Source organism: Periplaneta americana, chromosome 15 (genome assembly GCF_040183065.1).
Source record: "Periplaneta americana isolate PAMFEO1 chromosome 15, P.americana_PAMFEO1_priV1, whole genome shotgun sequence".
In the NCBI taxonomy this organism is placed as follows: Eukaryota; Metazoa; Arthropoda; class Insecta; order Blattodea; family Blattidae; genus Periplaneta; species Periplaneta americana.
Genome location: NC_091131.1, coordinates 29,709,173 through 29,731,405, shown reverse-complemented (window position 1 = coordinate 29,731,405; position 22,233 = coordinate 29,709,173).

Here is a 22,233-nt window from a genome sequence, read left to right as displayed (position 1 = left end):
CAACTTTTATTATTTAGTTTCATGTTGTTTTATGGTCTAGATATTAATGTAATAACTACTGTATGTAAGCAATTGTATTCAATTAGAATTAGAGTCTGGCTGGGCGGAAGAGAAGGCCTACTGGCCTTAGTTCTGCCAGATTACATAAATAAAATAAAAAATTATTAAGGCTTGATTAATAAGCACTTAACGTAACGAAGATGGAAAGTAGAAGAAATAAGGTGGAGAGTAGAATGATGAAGCTGGTAAAGTGCTAGTTTGGAGATGCTTCGGCACAGCGGAGTGGGATTGCAGGCCTGCACACGAAGCTGTCATTCAGCTGATGCCCAATCTGGACAGATAATCCCGTCTGTATAATTGATAACATAAAGCGATCCGATCGATGTGCCGCGACCTCTCCATTAACCACGTAGACGCATTACAGTCGCTGTAATTGTGCCTACCTGAACAGGTGGCCCGCCTCCCGGTCGATATTATCGTTTCCGCGTGTGAGCTCTCCCTCACTCAAGGAGGCCATTCTTGGACACAGCAAGATAAGTTTGTTAAAAAAAAAATAGTCTAGATCCCGGAAAGACAAAGTATATGATTATGTCTCGTGACGAGAATATTGTACGAAATGGAAATATAAAAATTGGAAATTTATATTTTGAAGAGATGGAGAAGTTGAAATATCTTGGAGCAACAGTAACAAATATAAATGATACTCGGGAAGGAATTAAACACAGAATAAATATGGGAAATGCCTGTTATTATTCGGTTGAGAAGCTTTTATCATCCAGTCTGCTGTCAAAAAATCTGAAAGTTAGAATTTATAAAACAGTTATATTACCGGTTGTTCTTTATGGTTGTGAAACTTAGACTCTCACTTTGAGAGAGGAACATAGGTTAAGGGTGTTTGAGAATAAGGTGCTTAGGAAAATATTTGGGGCTAAGAGGGATGAAGTTACAAGAGAATGGAGAAAGTTACACAACACAGAACTGCACGCATTGTATTCTTCACCTGAAATAATTAGGAACATTAAATCCAGACGTTTGAGATGGGCAGGGCATGTAGCACGTATGAGCGAATCCGGAAATGCATATAGAGTGTTAGTTGGAAGGCCGGAGGAAAAAAGACATTTAGGGAGGCCGAGACGTAGATGGGAAAATAGTATTAAAATGGATTTGAGGGAGGTGGGATATGATGATAGAGAATGGATTAATCTTGCTCAGGATAGGGACCGATGGCGGGCTTATGTGAGGGCGGCAATGAACCTCCGCGTTCCTTAAAAGCCAGTATTGTAAGTAAGTATGTAAGTAAGTAAGTAAGTCTACTTCCGTTTGCAATGAAGGACAAGACTGTGCAATCCCAGATTGAACGACTTTTTATTTTTTCCAAACCGGACAGAAATAGTTTCCTCTCGTTTTAGGCCTGGTCCACAATAAACCGGAAACGGAAACGACAAAGAGAACGGAAAAATAATTGTTATAAGTTAATACATATATTTAAATGTGAGCATTCACAATGAACTATAAACTTGTCGGAGATCGGGAACGTGAAGTTTTACTGATTTGCTGCCTGTATGGGTTTGGAAAACTGGCCTAAGCTAGAAAATGGCGTCAATGAATGAGGACTGTGTGTATGAGAAATTCTATTGTATTTGGTTATTATTTCTTATTTCCCAAGGACGTCTACGCCTAAAAATCTATATGATTGAAGGAGTCTTAAAATTAAATACTACTAATATACTGCACAAACGTCATTTTGTATGTTTATGACTACTTCACGACTCACAATGAAGAAACGTAAATTATCACTTATTAGTACATAATATTTCATGTAATGAATTAACAGTGAATGAATTTAAATCCTGTCCAAATCCAATCTCGCAAATTTCTAGCGCAATAATTAATAATAGATCCCTATTAGAAACAACAACAACCAAATTTCTTGGCTTAATAATCGATAATGTGTTAAATTGGAAAAATCATATTAAAGAAATTACCCCGATAACTAAATTCAGCATGTTTTGCTATTAGATCTATGCAAACGATAGTAAATATTGTAACTTTTTTTTTATACTAAACAACAATGTAACTTTATTATCTCAACAATAGAATTTGCTCTCCACACAGTAACACAGTATTCGTTAGTGCACTCCACTGACGACAATGACAATTTACTTGGACTATTACGAACAACAATGAATTGTTAATCTTAACTGATATTTACAAAGCACTGTTTACAACACAGAACGGTCAGTTCTCAGTTCACAGTTCTTCTAGCTCAGTCACTCGAGTTCACAGTATCTCGAACCACAGACCTTCAGAGACAGTCCACTGTACTCGAACTCAGGTCCCTCCAACTGCGGTCCACTGCACTCGAACTCAGGCCTTCGGATGCTGACACAGTTGCGGACGCACACTCAAGTCGAACTCCGGTACACAAGACTGGCTTGCTTGCTCTGGCTTACTTACTGAATGGCTGAATAAACTGAAACTGCTCAAGTTCGCTCGCGTTTCTTCTTTTATAGCTAAACCATAGTTACGAGAAATTTCTACGGTGTCCTCTCGAATTATCTGAATATCTCCACTTCGACGGACTCCTCTAGAAGATTCGGGAGGGCCCGTCCCCCTTTCACTCCGCAAGTAGCAGCTGCGCGCGCAGCCTCCCCTCGCGCGTCGCAGTAGTACACCGCCTCCGCCCTTCAGTATGCAGCTGTCACAATATCAATACCTTAAAAACAATGTACTTTGTATACTTTCACTCGGTAATGAGTTTTGGAATAATATTCTGGGGAAATTCCACAGGTAGTAACAGTATATTCCTATTACGAAAAAGAGTAATTAGAATAATAGTAGGTGCCAAATCTAGGGAATCTTGTAGGACTATTAAAAAAACTACAAATAATGGCCATGGCTTGTCAGTATATCTTTTGATTAATAATCTTCCTCTTAATGTAATCGTGAAAACTTTGTAACTAATTCAACAGTTCATAGCATAAATACACGTCAAAAAATGACTTTCATACTCCATCGGCAAGTCTATCATGCTATCAAAGTGGAATGCGTTATATGGCAATTAACATTTTTAATAGCCTCCCTATCGATATAAGAAATGATACTCAAAACATAAGATTATTTAGGGCCAAATTAAAGAAGTACCTAATTTCTCACGCCTTCTATTCTGCAGGTGAATTCATGACATTCAATAACGCTTCATGAAATTGATGCTAAAAACTTTGTGTTGTACTAGGAGATTATATTGTAAATCTCTTCTGTATATATTTCATCTAGACTGTGACTATAAATTAAGACTTTATAATAGTATTAAGGTTTTTTGACTTGTTCCATATTCTAGCTGTGAAGCAATGTATGAATACCATGGAATGTCAATAAATACAATACAATAAAAGAATTATTGTAATTGCCCACAACTAACACCTTCCACACAAGTCAAATATTAAGAAATTATTATAGACCAGCATTTACGCTGGGATAAACAAATTGATTTCATGTGTACGAGTTTAAGAAAGACAATTTATAAATTCATTTTACTTCGAAATTCTATCACTAAGGAGGCATTGAGAATAATATTTTTAGCTTTAGTACAATCATTAATACTGTGAATTTTATTAGTAACACCAATGTAATTTATTCGCCACAACAATAATTCCTTTCTACAATTCGCCTTAAACGCTCTCGTCAACAATTGGATTTTCACTTAACACAGTATTCGTTATAGCACTCCACCGACGACAATGACAATTTACTTGGACTAGTACGAACAACAATGAACTGTTAATCTTAACTAATATTTACAAAGCACTATTTACAAATCAGAACTATCAGTTCTCAGTTCACAGTTCTTCTAGCTCAGTCACTCGAGTTCACTGTACTCGAACTCAGGTCCCTCCAACTGCGGTCCACTGCACTCGAACTCAGGTCCCTCCAACTGCGGTCCACTGCACTTGAACTCAGGCCTTCGGATGCTGACGCAGATGCGGACGCACACTCGAGTCGAACTCCGGTACACAAGACTGGCTTGCTTGCTCTGGCTTTCTCACTGACTGGCTGACTAATCAACTGAAAACTCTCGAGTTCGCTGGCGCTTCTTCTTTTATAGCAAAATCATAGTTGCGAGAAATTTCTACAGGTGTGTAGAGAATTATCTGGATATCTCCACTTCGACGGACTTCTCGAAGAGTCGGGAAGGTCCGTTCCCCATTCACTGCGTACGCAGCAGTTGCGCGCGCACTCTCGCTCCACTCTCTCGCCGCGTTGGCCCTTTCCCCTCTCCGCCGCGCGCCATTCCACCGTGCTCCGCGCGATCTGCTTTCTTGCGGGACGCTGGTCGTGAGTTCGAATCTCACGTCGCTGTCACATTGCTCCCTCCTTAGGGCTGCTCGTCCCGGGCAGTCCCTTGGTAGGCTGCTAATCGGTCCAGATGCACCACCATCATCTTCCCTCGAGGTTGTCGCTGGATGCGGTACACCACGTCGTTGATCTGGGTCACCACGCGGTATGGTCCATCCCAGGCACGCTGCAGCTTTGGTGATTTCCCTTAGGTCCTGGTAGGTCGATACAGCCACACCTGGTCGCCCTCCTGGAATCCTGCAGAGTTGGCTAATCTGTCGTAGCGCACCTTCATCCTGTCGCTGGCCATCTTGAGGTGCTCTCTGGCCAGTTGGTGAACTCCATTCAACTTCTCGGTGAGTTCTGCCACATAGTCTGTTGCTGGCTGGTCGGCGCTGGGTGGCGTGCCAAACAGCAGATCACAGGGCAGGCGCAGCTCTCTCCCGAAGACCATGTTTGCCGGTGTCATCCCTGTTTTATCGTGGACCGAAGCTCTGTAGGGACTCTGGCATCCCAGTCTCGTTGATGGTTGGACACCACCTTCCGCAGATGCTCTTCCAAGGTTTTGATGTAGCGTTCCACCATACCATCGGACTGTGGGTGGAGGGGAGTGGTCCTGGTTTTATGCACCCCCAGACGCTCGAACAATTCTCCCATCAGGTTGGATTCGAAGTTGCGCCCCTGATCGCTATGCAATTCCCGGGGCACCCCGAATCGGCAGATGAAGTTGTCAAGCAGCGCGTCGGCCACCGTCGAAGCCTCTTGGTTGGGAATCGCGTACACCTCTGGCCATTTTGTGAAGTAATCCATGGCGACTAGCAGGTAGCGGTTCCCGCGATCCGTGACCGGGAACGGTCCAGCAACGTCGATGGCGATCCTCTCAAAAGGAGCTCCCACGTTGTACTGCTGCATGGCTCCCCTGCTGCGGGTCCTTGGTCCGCGATTGGCTGCACAGGTGTCGCATCTTCGGCACCATTGTTCCGTGTCGGTTCTCTGATGCAACTAATAGAACCTCTGCCTTAACTTGTCCAGCGTCCTGTTGGCTCCCAGGTGGCCTCCAGTCACTCCAGCATGAGTCTCCTCCAGCACTTCCTTCACCTTGCTCCTGAGCAGGACAAGTTGTTCTTTGCGGGTCCTTCCATCGGCCGACTCCCAAATCCTCTTCAGGATACCGTCCTTGACAGTGAAGGATTCCCACTGGGCCCAGTAGCTCTTGTAAGTGGTGCTACGGTTGGCGATATCGGCCCATACTAGTCTCTGGCCGGACTCCACATCACGTAGTAGCTGTCCAATGTTTGGGTCCTCCAGCTGCTCCCTCCTTACGGCGGCGTTATCTCATCCTGGGCTCGGCTGGGCGGCAATTGCTCGGACTGCCTGGCGCCATCCCGCTCTTCTATTTTCAGGCAGTGTTTGCAGCCATCCGGGCACGGACGTCGTGATAGGGCATCAGCGTTGGAATGTTTCTTCCCTTGTCGGTGTTCAGAGGTGAAGTTGTACTCCTGCAGACGTTGAACCCAACGGGCGGCTGCCCCTCCAGATTCTTGAAGCCCAATAGCCAGGTGAGTGCAGAATGGTCTGTCCTCAGATGGAATTCCTGGCCATACAAATATTTGTGGAAGTGCTTCAGGGCTTCCACAATGGCAAGAAGTTCTCTACGCGTCACACAGTAGTTTCTCTCAGCCTTGGATAGTGTTCGGCTGAAGTAGGCAATCACTCTCTCTTGCCCGTCCTGTTCCTGAGAGAGTACTCCGCCGATGCCTACGTTGCTAGCGTCCGTGTCGAGCGTGAACTTCCTTCCAGGGATGGGATATCCCAGTACAGGAGCAGTGCAGAGCGCCTCTTTCAGCGACTGGAAGGAAGACTCCGCCTCGTCTGTCCACTGGAATTGTCGTTTCTCCTCGGTCAGCTGGGTTAGAGGCTTAGCGATGTTGGCGTACCCAGCTACGAACTTTCTGTAATAAGTGCAGAGGCCGAGAAAGCGGCGCAGCTCCTGCTTGTCCCTCGGTCTCGGCCATCCTCTGACGGCTTGTAGCTTCTCCGGGTCCGTGGCCACTCCGTTGGTCCCTACTACGTGTCCCAAGTAGTTGACTTTCTTCTGAAATAGATGACATTTTTTCGGGTTCAACTTCAGTCTGGCTTGTCGCAGTCTCTCGAACACTTTCCTCAGGTTCAACAGCTGTTCGCCGAAAGTTTTGCCCACCACGATGACGTCATCAAGGTACAGCAAACAGGTGTCGAATGTCAGGCCTCTCATTACGGACTCCATTAGTCTCTGGAATGTAGCCGGGGCGTTGGAGAGGCCGAACGGCATAACGGTGAACTGCCATAGTCCCTGGCCTGTAGAGAATGCCGTTTTCTCCTTGTCCTCAGGATGTAGCGCCACCTGCCAGTATCCTGACTTGAGATCCAACGTCGAGAACCACTCTGCTCCGGCCAGGGTGTCCAAGGTGTCGTCAATTCGTGCAAGCGGAAAGCAGTCCTTCTTGGTGACGTCATTCAGTCTTCTGTAGTCCATGCAGAAACGCAGGTCCCCATTCTTCTTCTTCACCAGCACCACAGGTGATGACCAAGGGCTGTCGGATTCCTCGATGACCCCTCTTGCTTTCATGCCCTCTAGTTGGCTGTCAATATCCCTCTGTTTAGCTAGAGGGACGCGTCGAGGCGGTTGTGTGATTGGGCGGGCATTTCCGGTGTCGATGCGGTGCTGAACTTTCTCCGTTCTCCCGTAGTCGTTTTCAGACAGACTGAACATGTCTTGAAATTCTGTCAGCAAATCGTGGACTTGTCTTCTTTCTCCTTTGCTTAAATTCGCCAGCAATTCTCGAGCCAGCTCTTTCAGCGATGGGTCAAGGTCTGGACGTGGTCGGCGACACTCCTCGTTATCTGCTAGAGACGTCACAGACACTACCGGCTCGACGCTACCTAGTACAGTTCCACTAGGCACCTCCTTGTCCCGATTGGTGACATTCAGGTTCCTCACCGGTACCACCGTCTGATTCGGGAGTAGGGATCTGGCCACATAAACCCCATCTATCGGAGTTGTTTGCGAATCGAGGAGCAGGTTTCTCTTAGGTTGTCCGTCCAGTCTTGCCGTCACCACCATCTCGCAGCCTGCTGGGATTGTCAAATGATTCTCCAAGGTGAGTCTGCTGGCCATGGGTTGGTCTTCGACGTCCCTCAGGAACACTTCATCCTGACCAAAACGGAGGATACGGCGCCGGACGTCCACCGTTGCATCGAAGATCCGCATGGCGTCGAGTTCCAGGATGACGTCTTCAGTGATGTTGGCGACAAACACCCACATCTCCAGTCTCCTCTTTCCCAAGGTCAAATCCAGGAAAACCTCTTTCTGGATGGGCAGGTTCTCGCCTGAGGCAGTACGTAGCTCATACCGGCGCAGCGGCGTCCTCCCAGGTAGGCCACGCACGACTTCCGGTCTGGCGATAGTGAGCGACGCCCCGGTGTCTACCAGTACTCTGCATGGGCGGCCTCTTATCCATCCGTCAGCAATCAGCCATCGTCGCATCTTCTGTTAACCGTCTTCAAGATCAGCCGAGGGGATGGTGATGACGGCGCCGACGTGCCCCTCATCGCATCGGCCACTTTTAGTTTTCCTGTTTGTGACCAGATCGGTCACAGTCCCTCCTCAGATGTCCAGGCTCGCCACAAGACCAGCAGGTAGGCACTCCTCGTCTTCGTCGCTCGGGTGATTTCGGTTGACGCTCCTCGACGTCGGCCGCCGCGACGCTCCTAATCCGGTGCGACGTCGAGTCGCTCGCCGTCAACTTTGCTGCCTCCATCCTGAGGGCCGCCGCCAGAGCTGCGTTGATGGTACGATGCTCTGCCAGGAGTAGCTGTTGTCTGATTTCGGGATCTCGAACTCCGCTGCCGAAAGTGTAGGCCGCCTCTCCAGCGATGAAGTCATTAGGTAGGCCCCTGAGGGCCTTATGGGCAAGTTGTTCCACCGCCATCGCGAATTCCTGCAGGGACTCGCCTGACTGTTGGACCCTCGTTTTCAGTTGGGTCCTGAATGCTGCCGCAAGTTGATGGTCACCATAACGTCCCTCCAAGGCCGCCATTATCTCAGCGGCTGTCCCATCTTCTGGAACGCTGTGAAGAATCTCTGAAGCCTGTCCCTGAAGCGCGGTCAACAGCTGGGTAGTCTTCTCCGCTGGCGTCCACCCATTATGTGTCGCGGCGGCCTCGAACTGGCGACGGAATATCGCCCAAGACGTCGTTCCGTCGGACTTCGGCGTCTTGACGTTGTAATGTCTGGCTGAAGGCGATGGTTCCCCAGGGCCACTATATGAGGTCCTCCATTCTGTCGCCGATCTTTCCACGGCCCGTTGAACTTCCTCGGCAATTATCTGTTTCTGTTCTCTAGCCTGGCGATCCACCAACGCGAGGATGTGCTTGTTTTCCTCGGCGTGTTTGTCCATCACCTCACTCGTCTTGTCCAGCAACTCGCTCGTCTGCTCTTGACGACGCTCGAGATCGCGGATTTTGCCGTCGAAATGGTCTACCTCCTGTCGCAATTCGGCTACTGTCTCGTTTATAGTTGTAAAATTCTTGTTTAGGTTGTCAAGATCGGCTTTGAGTTCGTCTTTTACGATGGCGACAATTCCATCTACGTGGGCCGAAACGCTTTCAATTTGCGTAGTCGTCTTTCACTCCGCTTATGTCGCCTTTCACTCCGCTTATGTCACTTTTCATCTCCGTTTTCACTTCACTTATGTCGTTCTTAACCTCACTGATGTGCCTGTTCATGTCGTTCATGTTATCTTTTACTTCACTGATATCGTTCTTCATTTCTGCTTTTACTGCACTTATGTCGTTTTTCATTTCAGCTTTCATTTCCGCGATGGCTTGCAGGATTTGCTGTAGGTTCTCCATAGTCGATAATATCCCACTTCTGACACCAATGTGAATTTTATTAGTAACACCAATGTAATTTATTCGCCACAACAATAATTCCTTTCTGCAATTCGCCTTAAACGCTCTCGTCAACAATTGGATTTTCACTTAACACAGTATTCGTTATAGCACTCCACCGACGACAATGACAATTTACTTGGACTAGTACGAACAACAATGAACTGTTAATCTTAACTAATATTTACAAAGCACTATTTACAAATCAGAACTATCAGTTCTCAGTTCACAGTTCTTCTAGCTCAGTCACTCGAGTTCACTGTACTCGAACTCAGGTCCCTCCAACTGCGGTCCACTGCACTCGAACTCAGGTCCCTCCAACTGCGGTCCACTGCACTTGAACTCAGGCCTTCGGATGCTGACGCAGATGCGGACGCACACTCGAGTCGAACTCCGGTACACAAGACTGGCTTGCTTGCTCTGGCTTTCTCACTGACTGGCTGACTAATCAACTGAAAACTCTCGAGTTCGCTGGCGCTTCTTCTTTTATAGCAAAATCATAGTTGCGAGAAATTTCTACAGGTGTGTAGAGAATTATCTGGATAACTCCACTTCGACGGACTTCTCGAAGAGTCGGGAAGGTCCGTTCCCCATTCGCTGAGTACGCAGCAGTTGCGCGCGCACTCTCGCTCCACTCTCTCGCCGCGTTGGCCCTTTCCCCTCTCCGCCGCGCGCCATTCCACCGTGCTCCGCACGATCTGCTTTCTTGCGGGACGCTGGTCGTGAGTTCGAATCTCACGTCGCTGTCACAATACAATATGGTATAATAAATTGGGGTGGAGTAGCATAATCTGTACTTAATCCATTAATTTTATTACACAGAAGATTAATAAAAAATTGTCTAACATTACCCAACAAATTTAATTTATACAGATTTTAAAGTATCAGGTATTGAAGAAATTTATAAATATAGTTTACTAACTTACTACCACACAAATGAAATAAAATTAAAAAATATATACGCTAAATGATTATGTCTCGTGACCAGAATATTGTACGAAATGGAAATATAAAAATTGGAGATTTATCCTCCGAAGAGGTGGAAAAATTCAAATATCTTGGAGAAACAGTAAAAAATATAAATGACACTCGGGAGGAAATTAAACGCAGAATAAATATGGGAAATGCGTGTTATTATTCGGTTGAGAAACTTTTGTCGTCTAGTCTTCTGTCAAAAAATCTGAAAGTTAGAATTTATAAAACAGTTATATTACCGGTTGTTCTGTATGGTTGTGAAACTTGGACTCTCACTTTGAGAGAGGAACAGGGATTAAGGGTGTTTGAGAATAAGGTTCTTAGGAAAATATTTGGTGCTAAAAGGGATGAAGTTACAGGACAATGGAGAAAGTTACACAACGCAGAGCTGCACGCATTGTATTCTTCACCTGACATAATTAGGAACATAAAATCCAGACGTTTGAGATGGGCAGGACATGTAGCACGTATGGGCGAATCCAGAAATGCATATAGAGTGTTAGTTGGGAGGCCGGAGGGAAAAGATCTTTAGGGAGGCCGAGACGTAGGTGGGAAGATAATGTTAAAATGGATTTGAAGGAGGTGAGATATGATGATAGAGACTGGATTAATCTTGCTCAGGATAGGGACCAATGGAGGGCTTATGTAAGGGCGGCAATGAATCTCCGGGTTCCTTACAAGGCAGTAAGTATACGCTAATCGACATGAATATTGTACTCGAAGACAAAAGTCTCCTTTTCCATTAATTGAGCCTAAATGTCATACAAGTGCAGCTCTTAATCATGGTGCTAGTTTCGGCCCAAGACTTTATAATACAATTAGAAACCATTTTCCAAATTTGAAATATTTTAAAATGGAAGCTTTTAATAAAGAAATGTATAACATTATTCATGATATATAATACTAACAAATGTGTGTATTATTTTACTTTTATTTCTGTCGACTATATTAATGTTTTTATTGAATATCACTGGCTTCTGTCTGATTGTCAATTTATATTAAATGTGTTTTTTCTCTCTTTTTCTCTTTCTTCCTTTTTTTTGCTCTTGTGAGTTATTTATTGGCTTGAATTAAGTTACTTATTGTATTTTGTAAACTGTCTTTGTAAATTTTATGTTATATTTTTGGCTAAGACTACACCGTACACGAGCCTGGCTCTTACAGTAGTGGCTAGAAACATTTTTGTTTTATTATTTTAATTTGTACTCGCTAGCTAGCTAGTTAAATAAATAAAATCAATAATGAGTGATAGTAGGCCTATAGAGCAAAGAAGTAAGACTACTACAAATTATTATTATTGTTATTATTATTATTATTATTATTATTATTATTATTATTATTATTATTATTATTATTATTATTCACGTTGTTTCATCTCATTTGCAATTTTTCACATATTTTTATAAACCACATTATTGTAGTGATATTGTTTCAAAGTGGGATTGTACAAAACATCTATCCTGTACTAAAACAACTAATTTATCCGCATCGAGCTCCATTATGAATAATGTGCACTACACAACAATAGTATTTGTAGATAGGGAAAGCGTGCAATCATAGCCACTACTAACGCATGCGCAGTACACTGCAGCTATCAGACAGTCTCCTCGCGACGAACTTCAAGCAGTCATTCGATGTTGTCTCTCCGTGTCTCTCCGTGTCTGCTCGCTACCGTCGCGCCGCGCCTGATTCTGTGTGCACTCGGCATAAGTGTGCTTAAATGTTCATGTCAGTAGATTAACTGGCATGTAATAGAACTCCTGCGGGACAAAATTCCGGCACACCGGCGACGCTGATATAACCTCGGCAGTTGCAAGCGTCGTTAAATATACCATAATTTTTTGAAGTGGTAATTAACATATATATAGCCTATTTTTTAATTTTCCTGAAAAATTTCACTCAAAACTATTTTGAAATATATTTTTCTTTTAATAATAAGACAAGGGTATTAATTCACGACATATACAGTAACCATGCGAAATTTCATGCAGTTATCTTTAACAGTTTTTTTAGTTATAAGGAAAATGATTTTAAAATTATAAGTTTCGGAGAACGAGCTACAAACTTGCCAACAGACGGTACTGTTCTAGAACTCTCCAGATACATATTTTTGGACATAACTCGGTAACTATCCAATTTTAATCCATTTTATTTATTACAGAAGAAAATAATTAAAATATGTCTTCATAAACCTATTGATTTTCCATCTCAAAATTTGTTTCTAGACTTTAATGTACTTAACGTAAGACAAATTTATTATATTGTATTAATAAAATTCATACGTAAATATCGAAATAATTTTGAATTGTATTCTCATAGTTATGAAACAAAAGGAATGAATTCTTTAAGATTGTTTAACCAAAATGCAACACTGTTACAGTATTTAATCATAGTAGTAATTTAGCCCCAAGAATATATAACAAATTTATATTTAAATATCCTAATCTTGTCAATTCTAATAGTTCTAGTATTAAATTTAAAAAGTTATGTATGGATTTTATAAAAATTGAAAAATTGTAAATTTAAATTTATATACTATAATTGCACAGTAGACATAAGACAAACTGTATTGTATATATTAATTTCAATTCAGGAATCCGCCCCTGAGTACGAGTTCTACTCTTTCAGGGGCGAGCTAAAGTTTTTCTGTATATAGCCTATTATATTTTATGTTACAATTATTAGCAAAATAATAAATAAATAAATAAATAAATAAATAAATAAATAAATAAATAAATAAGTAAATAAATAAATAAATCGTGATGTTTATAAAATTCAGAGAAAAGGAGGAAATTTTATTGGCCTAATCTAGATTTCGGACAACACCCTTAATAGGAGTGATATTTCGAAGAGGTTTCACTCTATTTTAAAATTGAATCACTAGAATACTCTATTGTTTAAAGTAAAGGAGGGCAGGAGGCAGTCAGTGGAGCGAGGCACGGGTTCGTTGCTGTGGTAATTCGTGATCTCGGTGTGCGATGTGTGACGCAATCGATTGTGACAACGCAGCTGACTCCGGTGCTCTTGAGCGGCTGGAGCGGTTTCACAGCCACTGAGCTCCGATTTTTCTCCGCTCGCGTAATCCCGGCTCTAAGACGTCCTTTCCAAATTGATACCGCATAGTAGCTCTTCACAATGTCCTTTATTTAACTCCACGACTGTCCAGTGTATCAGACTGAGAAGGATTTCTTTCATTTCCGGTTTCTTTTCATTCCTGTTTCCAAAGTCTCCACATAGCAAGTCGTCTTGGTTGCACGAGTTCTACCGTCAAAACAGTCCGATTCTGGGTACTGTAACTTACGACAACTGGTCTTTTGAGCGCATTATTCTTCTAATAAGCTAATATAATAATAATAATAATAATAATAATAATAATAATAATAATAATTACTAATAGTACTAAATGGAAAGTGAGTGGAAAAATTCAGATATGAAGAGTCCACCAGCGAATAGGGATTATAAAGAATGGACACTTCGCGTCGGTACCTTTGATGTAGCCGGACCGATTTCAATGACCTTCAAGCCAGTTAGAGCGTGAGATTCTGCTTTCTCCCTAGAGTTGGCGCTGACATCACACCAGCTAGCAGTCGACACAGCGGAAATCTAATACATATAATTAATACATCTAGGTACATTATGTACTCAAATAAAATAAATTGGATCCATAAAATAATAAATCCTTCATTAACTGTAATGTCTAGACTCTGGAGTTCCTTTATAATGAGAGTTCAGACGTTGACCCCTACAACAATTAAAATATGTAATGATTTGATAGCGCTGAAAATGGAAAAACAAAACTCTTACGAGAAGTAAAACCATATACCTATATTGTATTATATACAAATATTAAACGAATTCGATACTTAATTTTATAATGCATTGTATTATTTTATAATATAATTTATGATGTCTGAAATATAAAATATTATTATTACAACTAGTTTGTCACTGACATATAAGGAAAAGCTGTTAACTTGAATTTATTTCAAGCAAAGCGTTACTGGATTATGCAATAAGGTAGGCGATGTTTGGATCCTGTGCCTTAATTCTATTCTCAATTATTATCTTAAGCGTATGCTCGATTACACTACCTCTAGCGCTTGAAAGTGGAACTAGCCGCTGGCACACAGAGAAACAAAACACAAGAAAATTCGCTCAGTGTCCATTCTTTATAATCCCTATTCGCTGAGTCCGCTGCAAGAATGATGGATGTCATTTGGAATACATTTTGCAGAAGAAGCAATTGAAAGTTTGAAATGCTTAGCGCTCAAAGCTTAATTGATATTTTCCGATCATTACTGGACAATGACTATCAATGTTAATGCCATGTAAATCTCTATGTACATTCTATATGTCTTAAGGGGACACGCTACTGAGTTTTCGTCAATTTTGGTCAGTGTTAAAAGTTAACTTTTTTTTTACTGATGAACTGTATTGACTAGGAACAAACCCATGCACCATTTCATTGTAGGTAGTCTTAGCATCATTTTAAAAGTTTAAGAAACAAATTATCTTTATATTAGACACAGATATTTGTTTACTAAAATTATAAACACTTTTTTATATTTTATTTTTTTCCGAGTACATTTTTCAACATAAAATTTTGAAAATAATTGTGCACATGTAACTCATCAACATCTATTCGATTTTAAAGTTTCAAAAACTTACAATCAAAATTGTGGAGATTAGAAATCTCAGTAGCGTGTCTCCTTAAGCTATGCATTGACAGACTTGGTTCATTTTCGACAAAAAAAGTGACATCCATCATTCTTGCTGTGGACTCTTCATATCTTGGAGCAACAGTAACAAATATAAATGACTCGGGGGGAGGGAAATTAAACGCAGAATAAATTTGGGAAATGCCTGTTATTATTCGGTTGAGAAGCTTTTGTCATCTAGTCTGTTTTAAAAAAAATCTCTAAGTTATAATTAATATGAATAAGCAGTCGTGGACAGCCGATAAGGGGTGGTCCTCCAGCTTGGGGGTTGGGCGAAGGGCTAACAACCCATCACCGTAAAAAACAGCTTGTTACGAACTCCTACAGTAAGCCTCGGAATAGGACTGATTCTCTGGCACGACCACAGCAAAGGAATAAGGTTTTGAGATTTGGCACTTGGAACGTAACTAGTCTTTATAGAACAGGAGGGGTAACATTGGTAGCGGGGGAACTGGCTAGATATAGAATAGACTTTGTGGGAGTACAAGAGGTTAGGTTAGATGGGAATGGCATATCACAAATAGGAGATTACTTGTTGTATTATGGGGAAGGAAACAATAATCACCAATTAGGAACAGGATTCTTTGTACATAAAAGAATAAAATCAGCAGTAAAAAAGGTCGAATTTATCAGTGACAGGTTATCATATTTAGTACTTAAGGGTAGATGGTGCGACATCATAGTTATAAATGCTCACGCCCCTACAGAAGAGAAAGACGACTATATAAAGGATAGCTTCTATGAGGAATTGGAACATACTTTTGATCAGTTCCCTAGATATCATATGAAAATTTTATTGGGGGATTTCAACGCTAAAGTAGGACGGGAGGATATTTTTAGACCAACTATTGGAAAAGAGAGCCTACACGCAATTAGTAGTGACAATGGAGTTAGATTAGTCAACTTTGCCACATCGAAAAATTTAATTGTCAAAAGTACAACATTCCCCCATAAGGATATACATAAATATACTTGGACTTCTCCAGATGGATTGACACACAACCAAATAGATCACGTCTTGATAGATAAACGGAGACATACTAGTATAGTAGATATTCGAACTTTCAGAGGTGCAGACTGTAATTCTGACCATTATTTGGTGATTGGAGAATTAAGAGAAAGATTATCAGTAGCCAAGCGAGTAGAGCAACAAGTTAATATTACTAAATTCAATATTTTGAAATTAAAGGACGAGGAAGCTAAGCAAAATTATCAGGTCGAAATTTCGAATAGGTTTGCCACTTTAGAAAGTTCCGACGAAGTTGAGAAAGAATTAGATGTTAATAGCGTGTGGGAAAATATCAGAGATAGTATCAAAATTGCAGCTGAGCAGAGCATAGGTTATTATGAAACTAAGAAAAAGAAACCGTGGTTTGATGAAGATTGTTGCATGGTAGTAGAAAGAAGGAAACAGGCAAAATTGAAATTCTTACAGGATCCAGTTGAGGAGAATAGAGATAATTATTTCAATGAAAGACGGGAAGCAAGTCGTACACTTAGGAATAAAAAGAGAGGTTACTTGAAGGAAAAACTGAATGAGGTAGAAACAAATAGTAAGAATAAAAACATTCGAGATTTATATAAGGGTATAAAGGAATTTAAGAACGGATATCAGTCAAGGGTAAACGTGATCAAGGATGAGAATGGTGACTTGCTTGCAGACTCTTCATCAATCCTAAACAGATGGAAAAACTATTTTGCGCAACTACTAAATGTACATAGGCCAAATAGAAATGATCGGGACGATATTGAAATACAAACTGCTGAGCCATTTATACCCGAACCCACGATTTCAGAAGTCGAAATTGCGATAGAAAATCTGAAAAAGTACAAGTCTCCAGGTATCGATCAAATTCCAGCAGAATTAATACAAGAGGGTGGAAGTGCATTATATAGCGAAATTTATAAACTTGTACTTGCTATTTGGGAAAAGGAAATTGTACCAGAACAATGGAAGGAGTCCATAATTGTACCTATTTTTAAAAAGGGGGACAAAACGAACTGTGGTAACTTTCGAGGAATATCACTTTTGTTGACGTCGTACAAAATTTTGTCCAATATTCTTTTGAGGAGATTAACTCCGTACGTAGATGAAATTATTGGGGATCATCAGTGCGGTTTTCGGCGTAATAGATCGACTATTGATCAGATTTTTTGTATTCGGCAGATAATGGAGAAAAAATGGGAGTATAAGGGTACAGTACATCAGTTATTCATAGATTTCAAAAAGGCATATGACTCGGTTAAGAGGGAAGTATTATATGATATTCTTATTGAATTTGGTATTCCCAAGAAACTAGTTCGATTAATTAAAATGTGTCTCAGTGAAACATACAGCAGAGTCCGTATAGGTCAGTTTCTATCTGATCCTTTTCCAATTCACTGCGGGCTAAAGCAGGGAGATGCACTATCACCTTTACTTTTTAACTTCGCTTTAGAATATGCCATTAGGAAAGTTCAGGATAACAGGCAGGGTTTGGAATTGAACGGGCTACATCAGCTTCTTGTCTATGCAGATGACGTGAATATGTTAGGAGAAAATACACAAACGGTTAGGGAAAACATGGAAATTTTACTTGAAGCAAGTAAAGCGATCGGTTTGGAAGTAAATCCCGAAAAGACAAAGTATATGATTATGTCTCGTGACGGGAATATTGTACGAAATGGAAATATAAATATTGGAGATTTATCCTTCGAAGAGGTGGAAAAATTCAAATATCTTGGAGCAACAGTAACAAATGTAAATGACACTCGGGAGGAAATTAAACGCAGAATAAATATGGGAAATGCCTGTTATTATTCGGTTGAGAAGCTCTTATCATCCAGTCTGCTGTCCAAAAATCTGAAAGTTAGAATTTATAAAACAGTTATATTACCGGTTGTTCTATATGGCTGTGAAACTTGGACTCTCACTCTGAGAGAGGAACATAGGTTAAGGGTGTTTGAGAATAAGGTGCTTAGGAAAATATTTGGGGCTAAGCGGGATGAAGTTACAGGAGAATGGAGAAAGTTACACAACACAGAACTGCACGCATTGTATTCTTCACCTGACATAATTAGGAACTTGAAATCCAGACGTTTGAGATGGGCAGGGCATGTAGCACGTATGGGCGAATCCAGAAATGCATATAGAGTGTTAGTTGGGAGACCGGAGGGAAAAAGACCTTTAGGGAGGCCGAGACGTAGTTGGGAGGATAATATTAAAATGGATTTGAGGGAGGTGGGGTATGATGATAGAGACTGGATTAATCTTGCACAGGATAGGGACCGCTGGCGGGCTTATGTGAGGGCGGCAATGAACCTTCGGGTTCCTTAAAAGCCATTTGTAAGTAAGTAAGTAAGTAAGTAAGTAAGTTATAATTAATAAAACAGTTACTGTATATTACCGGTTATTCCGTATGGTTGTGAATCTTGAACTCTCATTTTGAGAGAGGAACAGAGATTAAGGGTGTTTGAGAATAAGGTTTTTAGGAAAATATTTGGGGGTAAGAGGGATGAAGTTACAGGAGAATGGAGAAAGTTACACAACGTAGAACTGCACGTATTGTATTCTTCACATGGCATAATTAAGATCGCTAAATCCAGACGTTTGAGATGGGCAGAGCATGTAGCACGCATGGGCTAATCCATAAATGCATATAGAGTGTTAATTGGGAGACCGGAGGGAAAATGACGTTTGGGGAGGCAAATTTTTCTGCCAAGGGTAGAGAAGTGCCATAACCAGTTATTTGGGTATCACAGATGTTCAAAACATGCACACTTATTTACTTACTTACTGGCTTTTAAGGAACCCGAAGGTTCATTGCCGCCCTCACATAAGCCCGCCATTGGTCCCTATCCTGTGCAAGATTAATCCATTCCCTACCATCATATCCCACCTCCCTCAAATCCATTTTAATATTATTCTACCATCTACGTCTTGGGCTCCCTGAAGATTATTTCCCCCCAGGTCGTCCATCTAACACTCTATAGGCCTATGCATTTCTAGATTCACCCATACGTGCTACATGCCCTGCCTATCTCAAGCTGAAAACATGCATAGCGTAACAAAATAAAAATATGTTTTTGTGGTATGACGATACTTGCTTTAAACAGGGACATGATTTTATTTTTACTTCAATTTTTATTGTACCTGAGTTTTTGAATGTACTTCACTCCCACCCCTTCTACTAATGAAGTTCAACCGTCCTCCACACAGATCCAAGACCGCATATACAGTCATAGTAGTCTTACGGTCATAGTAAACAGTACGTTCCAAAAATATGTTCACGTTTCCAATGACGAAAGAGCTTTCATTATTAAATCATTTTCGCACAGATACTGTCGTCCATTTGCCTACGTCGCATCCCGGTTTCCCCACCCGCTTCTAGTCGCGTCTCTGTAAAGGCTAGTGGCTGGGCTGTCTTAGCTCTTTTCTGAAAAAAATTAATTTCTGTTAGGAATTGGATGTCTACGTAATATTATACGACTGTTTAGAATAATTTAATTAAAAGAGCCTCGTTAAGTAATTAACTGTCACGTGATTTCCTCCCTTTCTACGACGCTGCGACGTAACCACTTGCACGGACAGTAGACAGCATGTCCGAGTAATTTTATCTTTTCGGATCGGGCAGAAGTGAAGATTGAATTTACAGTACGTAAGGTACTCTTTTACAGAGTAGGTACAGAATTATTTCAACATGAGTTACTGATACGAAATACGAACCTGGTGATTGGAATTACGTACAATAGTCTATAGTGCGATAATATGCACAAAAGTACTGAAGCCTGTATCGAAATGAACGGCCACCATTTTAAAAAATGTGTTCAAATATTTATATTATGATTATTTTTCAATTTAACTTCATTCTCTATATTATACGCTAATATGTTGTAGACAGTATAGTATACACTGTATAATGAATATGTCCGCATGGAAAGCTCAGCTCGTGAGTAAAAACACACATTGTTAATACTGTACTGTATTCTGATTAAACAAAAACCTAATGAAAATTATTAAACTCAAAATCGCGATATTTCCTAGTTTACGTAAATGGATGAACTAATTTTCTTCCCTCCTATACCTAGTAAAGTGATTTGTTTGTATATTACGCCAGTATCATCGAACTCCTGTCGTGGAAGGAGGTGGCAAACGGTGTTTCGAGTTCTTAATCGTTGATCCATAGGTTAATATTAGAAGTGTTAGTAAAAATAAAATGATGTCTCTGTAATTCTGTAATGAGAGTGAAAAGCATGTCTCAGTGGTAACGAGATCCAAATTTTACGACTCTAAACTTAAGGGTTAACTGATAATGTTACGCATTGTGGAAATTAACATACTTTCGCAGTAGTTGGCAAAATACATATGTGCGGCACATTCTAGTATTGCTTGTTCTACATGTGAAGCTAATCCGTTAATGGGGAGGGTAGGGCGGAGTGTAACGCGATGAGGAAGGGGTAAAGTTCAAGGGCACGTTTCATAAATGCGCGTACCTTTGAGATCAATTTGGTTAAATGAATTCGTTCATATTACAGCAGAAGTGCCGGCGTGATGACATCCTTGAACCTGCTCTCTGTGGAACATGAAGCAGATGCAAGGGCGGATATTTCGAACCGGACTACAGCAAACGGGGCTGCAAAAGGTATAGTAGATCTCTCTGTTGACAGTATAGTTCTCGATTAATGTTCTTCTCAGAAAAGTGTTCCTTTATGTTTTTGTGCATTTATTATATAACCATTATTGTTATAAATTGATTGTTTGTTTATTCTATACACGGCTATATACATGGATGTAAACGTAAATTATATAATAAATAAGAAACACAATAAAATTTAAAAACGCTGCAAGTTAAAATACATTTAAAATAAATAATGTTATCAAGTAGTATTGCATATCATAACTTGTGATTTAAGAATTCTTTTACTGAATAAAAAGTTTGATCGGATAAAATCTTTAAATTTTGCACAAGGTAAAGTTTGTATCTGCAATGGTAATTTATTAAAAAAAACACAATACCAGTACAGACAGGCGATTTTTCATGTTTCACAAGTCTATAATTTTTCATTGAAAGCAGATGTGCTTTTCGAGTATAATAATTATGATAATCTAAATTCTTATTGTATTTATTCTCATTCTGTTTCAAGAAAATTAGGCATTTGTAAATATAAATGGATGGAAATGTTAAAAAATTTATATTGTTTAAAATAAGGTTTGCATGAGTCAAAACTCTTTAATTTAAAAATGGATCGTATAATTTTTTTTTGTGAAATAAATACCCCATTAGCATTCAGCGTATTCCGAATCTCACCGGTCCGGTGGCAACAATGACGTCACGTTGCAGCGAAATAAGGAACAAAACTGCTGGAAGGATCGATGCTGTCATGGCGACTGTACAAGTTGTTTTCTGTGCTACGCTAGCAAAATTTTGCGAAATTTTCGTACTCCCATCTCGTTCAAAGAAAAGATAGCATAAACAATTTATTTCTTGAACCGGTAGTAAACTGGTCCGTTGACATGTTCGCTCATAAGCCATTAACATATTGTTTTTACGTTGTGCTCATTACAAACAATACAGCAGAACACACCGCCATGACACAACAGTGCACGACGTCATTCGTCTGCTAATTCCCGCCCTATACAAGAACCAATCAGATTCACTGATGGAGACTGCCACCACCTCTGCAAGCTGATGGCACCGGTGCGACACCGGTGCAGCATCAATGACGTCATCGGTGGAATTCGGAACACCGTGATGCCATCGGATTGCTCACCGGTGAGATTCGGAATACGCTCATTGGCAGAGTTACCCCCATAAGAAAACGGCATAACTGAGATATGCATAAGCAAGTGAACAGTAAATTGAAATCAATATTTTGGTGTTTGGTGTATATCTCTCAGTTGCAAAATAGCAAAATTAGCAGAACAAAGTTTTTTAGCAATAAAATCAGAATGCTCGTTCCAAGTCAATAGTTATCCATAATTATGCCAAGAAATTTAGTACTGTTTGCGTCACCTATGTCAGAGTGAGCCATAGATGGCATTTGCCATAGCAGTGGTTCGATTCTTCTACTCAGTGTTTCCAACCGTACGGTTTGGACAGTATAAATACGGTATTTTACCCCTTCCGTACGGTGTACGGTCCGACTTCAGGACCGTACGCATTCTGTACGATCTTGCTAAAACTTTGTAAAATAATCTTTAGTGGAACATAATATAGCCTAAGAAGGGGAAACAATATTTTCTGTCACCCACTTCCCCTCATTTCTAGTACCATTGATTGTTGTGATTTTACAC